Source organism: Panicum virgatum, chromosome 6K (assembly GCF_016808335.1).
Source record: "Panicum virgatum strain AP13 chromosome 6K, P.virgatum_v5, whole genome shotgun sequence".
Classification (NCBI taxonomy): Eukaryota; Viridiplantae; Streptophyta; class Magnoliopsida; order Poales; family Poaceae; genus Panicum; species Panicum virgatum.
In genome coordinates, this window is record NC_053141.1 from 4839405 (window position 1) to 4849577 (window position 10173).

At 37.6% G+C, this 10173-nt stretch overlaps 1 long non-coding RNA gene across 1 annotated transcript; it reads right to left on the reverse strand.

Annotated features, from left to right (window-relative positions):
* Window positions 1–277: 277 nt before the first annotated feature.
* On the reverse strand, window positions 278–5738 carry LOC120713870. Its single transcript, XR_005691305.1, has 3 exons — window positions 5666–5738; window positions 611–791; window positions 278–512 (listed from the first exon to the last, which is right to left on the reverse strand). It is a non-coding gene; the product is annotated as an uncharacterized LOC120713870 (long non-coding RNA).
* Between the last annotated feature and the right edge of the window lie 4435 nt (window positions 5739–10173).

Consider the following 10173-nt stretch of genomic DNA (forward strand, 5'->3'; position numbering starts at 1 on the left):
TGTCCTTTTAATGCATTTTCGTCTACTGGTTCGACGAAATTATATTTCGTCTAACGATCGGACGAAAATACCGTATTTTCGTCCTTCGGGTAAACGAAATTTAGCTGGGCAGACGAAAGGGGCATAGTTTTGAAATTCCACAGATCCAGGGTATTATTCCGTAATTACAGTATAATTTTGTATTAAAAAATAAAAATTCAATTGTAAGAGGGTCATTGATGTTGAGAAAAGAATATACCTAGGAAACGTTTTTTATTTTTGACAAACTGTGGCAATATTTCAATTGGAGTCAATGAGAATGTGTACTTTGGAAATTCCAGATCATTAGCATTTGATTTGACAATGATAGTCCTTCTGTTGAGCCTTAGCATATATGGGTTCTGCACCACCTTATATCCAGGTTTAGCTTTTTCAACTACAAACTTGCCAATGAAAATGATTAGTTTTTCGCTCAGTTGAGGCTTTAAAATTGGTATTACATCTGGTGGTATTTCAGCATAGATTGCATCACCCTGCATGTGAAATTTTTTGTGAGATAGATTAGAAATGTTGGAATATAGACACGCATATATTGGGTTTATATTAGTACTTGTATGGATCACAAAAATACCTTCAGGTCAATGAAAACCAAGTCAAGATGCTTCATATTTCCTCTTTCATTTCCTCCTTCTCTGAATTCCCACATTCTTGATACTCTTACATGTTAAACAGCATTTGTTGTTGATAGACGCAGATCAGATATTGTAGTAAGCTCACCATGTATTGGTATCATTGTCAATGATATAGCTACTCTGCAAAAGAATGAAAGAGATGAGCTTTGATTATGTATGAAAACATTGATGTATTTTTTAAAAAAAGGAATTGTTAGATCATTTCTAAAATTTCTCTAAATACAATATTTGTTGTTGTGTTTCCACAAGATCCATCACTATTCTCGATTAATATTTTCAAGCCTTTTTTGTTGTTCACTCTTGAGATTGCAACATATAGTTGGCCATGTGAGAAAACATGCTTTTTTTAGGTAAAGTCCAACATTTGTTAGTGTTTGGCCCTGGCTTTTATTTATAGTCATAGAATAACATATTTTTATTGGGAATTGACGTCGGCACAATACAAATGGCCAGTGAGAACCTTTTGTGGTAAGATTTATTCTAGGAATATGTACCTTATCACCTATGTGAGTGCTTTTTATAATAACTGCTTCAATAATATGTTCTGCTAGGTTTGTTATTATAAGTCTAGTTCCATTACATAACCTTGGCTTTGATTTAGGTTTCGAAGTAGCATTATAGGAATACCAATTTTAAGTTTTAGTCTATGTGTTGGGAAATTATTAGCATTTAGAGTATTTAGATATTCAGTTGGATAGAGTATATGAGCATCATTAATAGCGTCCATACACTTAGATATTGAATCCACGCTAAGATATTCTTTTTCAGAATTTGGTATTAAGTCAACCATGTAATTATTAATCTCTTCTACTATATCATTTGTTGTAGCCAAAATCGCTCTATTTTTTATATATTCTGGATTGTTGTAGTTACTAAGAAAGTCTGGATATGTACATTCAATCAAGGCATTTATTTTATTTCCTGTTGTAGACAACAATAAATCTTGAGGTATTTCGACTATATCACTATCTGGATCTGTTGTAGTTTCTGATATCATATTTATCTTCTCAGATCCATTTCCGATTCGAAGTATCCAATCATTGAATTCACTCAATTCTTTATATTCAAGATTATTATTTTTAATTTTCTGTAAACACATATTTTCATGCAAGAATATCTTTGTAACATATTTCCATAAGTATGATCGAAATATTGATGCATTTATAATTTGTGCCTTTGAAGCATTTTCTATTACTGGTAATATTTGCTTTGGATCTCCTCCTAGAACAACTACTTTTCCTCCAAATGGTATGCTATCTAGTTTGTTATCTTTTTCGGATAAGATATCCTTGAATGACCTATCAAGAGCCTCAAAGCATTGTCTATTTGTCATTGTAGCTTCATTCCATATAATAAGGTCAGTTGCAATGAAAAGGTCAGCTAATTTTGTTCCTCTTTTTACCTCACATATTGATAATTCATCAATCTCAATTGGAATATGAAATCGTGAATGTGATGTGCGTCCATTTGGAAGTAGCAGTGAAGCTACTCCGGATGAGGCTACGGTTAGTACTATTTTTTTCTTGCTCTTAGATATGACACTATTGTGTTATATAAAAATGTTTTTCCTGTACCTCCATGACCTGCTATGAAAAATATATTTGGCTCATGTCTTAGTACACTATCAATCACTTTATGGAATGCTTCCTTTTGACCTGTATTAAGTTGTTTATGCTATAATTTTGGGTGATGTTGTTCTTTGTGGTAGGTTATATTTTGTTATATTGATTCCATTTTTAGTTAGAAGTTGTTCTATTTCTGCTAGAACTGAATCGTGAAGTTCAGATTCTGTAGGATTGTATATGTAAGGATGGTATTGTAGTTTTAGATCATGTTCAATATCTTCTGACATTTTCCTCCAATTGGTATCAAAAAAATTTTGTTCATCTTGTAGATTACAATAGGTTAGGAGAGTGACAAATAAATTTCGTAATTGTGGAGCTGTAGCCCAATTTATGGCTTCGTTAAATATTGCATACCATTCGTTGTCATCTTGTAATAAGCCACGTGCTGCACAAGCTTCTTTGAATGTTCTATATGTTATGCCATTATATGTTTTTAAATCATTATATCATGTAACTTCTTTTACTGTCATAAGTAGTAGCCTTAGATAAAATCGCTCTCCTTCTATTTGATTTACATAATATAGGCGTCCGATTTTAAAGTTTTGTTTGCGTTTTGTCCATTTTCTATTGTAGTCATCCCATGTCCACTGCTGTGGGAATTCACAGTAAGTTAACTCTCTTGCTTCTGGATATTATTTGTTTGCTTCAAACCATTCAGTTAATTTTGTTTTTTGGAATTTGGGATCTTTTGCTATTATATTTAATTTGGCTTTTTTACATAGCTTAACGATATTTTGTAGGGTCAGTTGGATCCATGCCACTACAATTTCACGATTTTTGATTTCATGTTGAAATCGATGCCATTGAGTGGCATGATTTTCAACGTGAAACCCAATTTCACGGAGTTGTGGTGGCATGAATCGAATTTTCCCTATTTTGTAATGGTAGATGGACCGGTAATCTCTCAACTGATGGCCAATGATGGTGTATATCATAGCCTAGTAATCTCCAAATTGCATCTTGCTCACATATGTACCTACATTCCAAATATTCTTTAATTTCATCTATATCTTTAGGTTGTTGGTCTATTGTGTGTTGGTTATTTGTATGTGTACACTCAAATAGAACTATTGCTTTATCTGGTCCTTTATGAATATATTTACAAAGATATTTGAGCAGCCCACTTTTATTTACATATTCTACGTTTATGTGAGCTTGATATCTTTTAAGTAACTTAATATTATGAGGAACTACTCATCTACGTTTATGTGAGCTTTTTAAGTAAATCCATTTTCAGTAAAAGTCGTTTCATTTTGGAATTCCTTTGGATAGTATTTAGAACATTTTCCTTTTTTCATACAAGGGAAATGTTGATTTTTTTTTCTCCACATGGCCCATGCATCATATGTTCTGCTACAAGAACATATCCTAGTGGATCCTCATGTGGATTAGGTATTTCAGCTGATATCCATAGATCTATCATGTTTGGGGTTATTTCATCACCTTTTTTATCTATCCATTCTAAGATATGGACATGGGGCAAACCTCTTTTTTGGAACTCTATTGAATACAAGATAGCTATTGCTGGACCAAATATAGAGCCGGACCATAAATCATTTAGCAATTCCTGAAGTTTTATATAGAATACTCGTACAATCACATCAGGTCGATCATTTGGTTTCTCTCCATGAAGTATATTTGAAGTTATTTCACACCATTTAGGGTTGCATGTAAATGTTATGAATAGATCTGGAGGTCCATAAACACGGCATATTGCTACACCATCATGGTAGTTTTGTATCATATAACGCCTAGAGCCTACATGACTTGATGGTAGTAAAACTTTTTTGCCAATTTGGCTACCATCAGTTATTCCTTTTTCTACAGCATCAAATATGCCTTGTAGGTATTCAGCTCTTAGTTTGTCTTGATTTCTCGAAATGTACATTAGTCTATCTTCATCTTCCATTGCTCGTGCGTCAACTATGACTTGCTTTGATAATCTACCATAGCAAAGGAATGGATTCGGTTGTCCTGGTCTATAATGCATATGATATTTGAAAAACTCATGCATTGTGACAGTTTTTCATTTTATTTTAGTTTTGCAATCTTTTCCTTGTTCATAGTAAGGTATGCCAAGTTCAAATCCTCTTTCTCCATATGGAAATAATAGAGGATATTGCAATGCCATATAAGCAGGATGGAGAATTGATATACGTTGCAATGCTTTTTGTTTTGTGCTTACAATTATATCTCGTTGGCACTTTTCTAAGGTGAAATCTCCAACTATTAATAATGCAAGTTCTTTTGTATGTGGCATTTCATATTGTATTGGGTCACCTTTATCAGCTCATATAATTCGAATGCTAATATCTATGTCTTTATATTTTTCGAGTATGTCGTGTGCATGGCGAAAGATTTTTACGAGTGGATTATTTTCATCTAGCATCTCTTTTAGTTGTCTTACTATTTCAGGATCTATATCTATTTCAGAATGTTCTTGCTTGTGTAATGTTTTAATTATGTTTGTTATTTCATTTTGTGTGTCAAAAATATATAGTTCAGCATATTGTGGTTCATTCTTGCTTGAAGGTATTAATAATCCTATATGATGGTGTATTTGGCCATTTATCTTGAAAATGTATGGTCCATCTCCTTTGTTTATTTCACTTATAATTTTTGCACCCATAGATGTAAAAGAAAATAAACTATTATATTGTCGAATTTTTTGAAAGAAATGTTTTGATACAGGCTGATCTCTGTTTTGTAAAAGGTTTAATAGGAACTTAGGGGGCTCCCTGTATTTTGGTATTTTGATGGTTCCATTTTTACAGCAGTTTGAGTATGTTGGTTCTTTATTTTTATATGTGCCTTTCTTATTTCTCTCGTTGTACCAGAACATAGCATTACAATGTTTACATTTATATTCTTGTTTTCCAATATATGATTTTTCTTCATATGATTCTTTAAGATATTCAATATATTTAGGGCTAAATGAGAGCATCCCTTGGTTACTATATAGGTACGAGTGAGATATATCTGGATATATGTCATATGAGTTATTTTCTTTTATTCTTTTAGCATTGTCATCTTCGTCATGTTGCCTTTTCCTTTTTTTTTACATGCTATTAAATTTACTCTATTCTGTCTAGCTCGTTTTGTGTCGGGTTGTTTCTCTAGAGGTGTAAATTCTGCAAATTTCCTTTTAGTGCGTGCCATACTAAATTGTATGCATCCATTAGTATAATAAAAAAGGGAAGAATATCAGTAAAGAACAATGGTACGGAGCCTGATGTGCTAATGTCAAATGAAAATGAAATTTAAAAGTGTATCATCATGGTAGTTTCTAATTCTGAAATTTAGATCAATGACATAACTTGTAGCACAAATCAATGAAGAGAAAAGCTGTGTAGTAATTGTGATATTTACCTTAATCTAGGATCTCTTGTTTCCAGCTTCCTGTTTGATGTGATTATAGCCTACTGCAGGGAAAACAAAAGAATAGTACTGGTTTAGTATGGAGAATTTGAAAAACTTTGTGGATAGTAAATTTATGGTTCACAATTAAATATGTATTTGGTCTGACTACAGGACATGCAAGGAATTGCGTTTGGCTTGTTCTAGTTCCAGAATTCGAGGGCATAAGGAGGTACAAGCGCAAGAGGGTTTCCGTTTTGGTGGTTTGCTACGCAATCTGGAGTGGGGCGGGGGACGAGGAGAGGGACGGACTGGAGGGGCGACGCATTCTTTGACGCTGTCCAAATAACCTACCCCGAGCCCGACGTCGCCGTCAAATAGGGGACCGTACCAGTACAGCGGAATGGAGGCCGTGGCCGAATCGGTGCGAGTGCAGAAGGCAAGGGAGTTGAGGTAGATTGCATACCTAGGTGGTGGTGGAGCAGGAAGCTTTCTTCCGGCGGGATCGACGTCGGCAGAGAAAGATGAGTTTTGACTGCGACACGGAAGTGCAAGGGGCGACGGTGATTTTGGGAAGAGGAAACGTCAAGGATGTTTTTTAATGGACTGCTGTTTGTTCTCGATGGCTGTAGAACCTGACGGAGGCATCTGGATTTTGGAGGTGGGGGTGATGACGGGAGCCTAAAATCCGTACGATCTGAATCCAGCGGTAGAAAAAATTTTTGATTACGTGGCCCAATAAGAGCCCTGGGAATAACCCAAGTTTCGATTGTAGAGATTGGCGACGACCTCGTTGTTTGTGTCATACTCCCTCCTTCCCCGTTTGTAGGGCGGATGAGCTCCTACTCCAGAGACCAAGGCAGTAGCTAGGTCATGAGCTAGCATTTACTCCCATCCTATGCAGCTATGCCACGTTACACGAGATTTGCATGAAGGCATACAGCGCCCCCCTGAATCCCATCCCTATTGGGCATGCAAGGTTCTACGCTTACTTTTATGGGTTACCGAGGCGAGGGCTGCTGGGTGACCGAGACTATTCCGAGGCTGCGCCTTTTATTTGTAGAAAAGCTGATTTTGCTCACCCGCCCTACAAATGTGGAAGGAGGGAGTACTAAACTCGTAGATTGATCATCGGTGTCGTTACAAACCGTTACAACAGGACCCCAGGACATGGTGTTGGAGCTTTTGTTTCTCTATTTTCAGCTCAGCCCAGCGTGCCCGAGCACACAACGCGGAGAGGCAGATGGACACCGCTCAGTCTCAAGCCTCACTTGGCCAAGCGTCTGGCTCAGGCCCCATACATCAGCGGCGCGGACATGTTCATGGAGCTGCCATTTCTTTTCAGCCGAGTATGCTGTTTATAGGGCTCTATTTTTCATTCAAGCTACAGCTGAGATTCCCGTTGCATCCCATTTCTACGACAAGAACTTTTAGCTCCCTCTCCAATCTCCATCTATACATATAAATCAAAACTTAACTTGTATCCTTGCGTACATGGAGTATTGGTGTCCACAAGTCAATTACGATCCATGCATGTGTTCTTGCTCGATCAGTCGATCGATCGATTGAGCAATAGGGATTGGTGATCTCTATATTAATACCAGTGTGGAGTGTGGACTGTTGAAGCAGGGTACATATATATATAGGAACACCGACTGGCTATAAAAAGAAATAGATTCACTTTCACCAACCAACCTATGGTGCATTTTGCATGACTACAGGTTGCTTTATTCATTCTGACTGTTTAGAATGAAAAAGTCTTTTAATTTTATCACTTGTTGTTACTTCATCTGGAAGTAGTACATGTTCATTTTAATGGGGAATATCGGCAATAATGGTAATTGCCTTGCGATTGCGATTATTAGTTTTCCAAACTGGTTGGTTTAAGGGAAATCATCCGCATTGACCTCAGCATCAGGTGTAATTCTTGATGCTAGGGTACAATTGAGTGGTAATAACAAATGAAATCTCGTGGATGAAAATAATGTTAATTAATCCAAATACTTTTTCATTGCCTACTAATAACAGAAACATGCGTTGACCAGCAGGTGGAGTCTGCACATTAGGGGACCGTACATGATTGTGAAGCTGCCGTTTCATTTCAGCTCAGCTTGGCATCTAGGCCTGCCACTTTCATCCAACTGCAGCTGGGATTCGTGTTGCATCCCATTTCTATGACAAGAGAACATAGTTTGGTCTCTACATGTAAAAATCAAGAAGACTTGCATTCGTGCATACTGCATACTGGTGTTGGCAAGGCAGTAGTAGACATGCGTAGTTCTGATTCAATAGCAAAAGGGAATGGTGATCTTCACAATATATCAGTGTGGATTGTGGAAGCAGGGGATATATAGGAACGCCGATCCTGACTAAAAAAAACAACAAATGTTTTACCAACCAACCAAGGGTACTGACACTTGCATAACTACTTTGTGTTCCTTCTTCATTCGACGCTTAAGAGTAAAAAAGTCTTTTTGTTACTTGTCAGTACTTTATTTGGTTTGGGAAACATGTTTGGTTTAACGGTAACCCATTGCCATGGAGACGAGAGACATTATAGATCAGTATTCATCAGTATAAAGGATAAAGAAATTAGAAGACAAGAGACCCTGAAGTAAGCTAGTATATGCTTTTGTGCTGAAAGAAACAATTCAAGAAACAAAGGTAAAATTGGGCGCTCTGAAAAGGCCACCGGCAGCCCTCGCCAAAGCTAAAGCTTCGGATCATGCATAGATTTCATTGGAACGCCCAAAACGGACGACATGACTCAGCCTTGACATTCCAGGCATCTTGTGCCTTCTCATTTCAAGACCCTCTTCGAGAATTCAAGCAGAGCATCAACCAATGGCTCGCCTTCAGCTTAACTTCCTATGGTGTCTCCCATGACCATACTTGCGTCTCATGAAAGCAGCTTCATTCCTCTCGATATCAACCAATGTTCATAACTCATCAGTGTGCAGCTTTCTTTGTGCTTTGGAGCTCTGAGATGCCAAGTATTTTTCATACAGCTTTCTTTGGAGCTTTCGTCGGTGTTTCTTTGTGGCTTCAGCTTTCTTTCTTTGTGCTCACATTGAGTTCGACCCATGATCAATTCAAATAGCAATCAGTTGTTTTCGCAGAGAGGTTTCACCAGCACGGAGAAAGACTGGGGCGTAGGGACAAACTCCAGCACGCGGCAGTGGTCCCCGTACATCCGGAGCCTGTATTTTATTATGAAGCTACCGTTTCGTTTCATTTCAGCTCAGCTTGCTAAAACATCTAGGCCTGCCATTTTCATGCATCTGCAGCTAGGATTCCCGTTGCACCCCATTTCTATCTATGACACGAACTTGTTTGGTCTCTACATCTAAAAATCAGGACTTGCATTCGTGCATACATGACATGTACACTCCACAAGGCAGTAGAAACATGCGTAGTTCTGGCTCGATATAGGAGTGGGGAGTGGGGATCTTATTACAATATGTCAGTGTGGATTGTGGAAGCAGGGGATATATAGGAACACCAATCCTGACTAAAAAGACAACAAATGTTTCACCAACCAACCAAGGGTACACTTGCATAACTACAGGTTCCTTCTTCATTATTCGACTCTTTAGAGTGGAAAAGTCCTTTAATTTGTTACTTCTGAATGCTTCATTTGGTTTGGAAAACATGTCCGTTATAATGGGAACCCATTGCCACGGAGACTAGGGCATCTGACAAGCGACTTAGTAGTTGAAGTGGCCACCTAGATTTTATAAAAAATAGTTATGATATTATAGATCATAACTAAATGACCATTGAACTAGAAAACAGACGTTCAATAGCGTGCATGACCAAATGACCATTGAACTTTATTTCCAAATGCACTACATACAGAGCTTCTCTGCACCATAGTCACAAAGTTCCTGGGTGACCGGGTCGAGGAACGGGGTCGAGGGTCGTCACTTTATAAAATTGTGGTACGAAGGGGGTATACTTCTATGGAACGATAAATTATTATGTGGAACGCGACTCTGATTCATCCGGTCGATATCTTCGGGTCGATGCGTCTTTAAAAAGACAAAAAACTATATACATATGTGCTACTAATGAAGAAACTAATCTGCACAAGCATATAAGAAACATACAAAATAGTACATCTAGATCATACTACACGTACTCAGCTTATTATCTAATAAAAACCACATCAATCCGCTATCAATAACCTTCTTATCCCAATTAAATCTGCTAGCAATGGGTCTACGACCCCTCTCAAACCGAGATGCGATCCAACCTGGAATGAGACACTGACCCTCTTTGACCCCGACCCTCGAATCAGAACGGCGTTCCCGGGTCGTGGGACGAGACATCGACCCCGAATTATGTGACTATGCTCTGCACACGACTACACGAGCTATTGCTGTGTCTTTCTACGAGATAGCCAACACATTTGTCATTGACTTCTATACAGCGAGTCGATCTGTTACCGAAATCAAGTTCAGAATATATTGACAACAGCACTGGTAGCAAATTGAACTATATTTTTTACCGAGGATGAT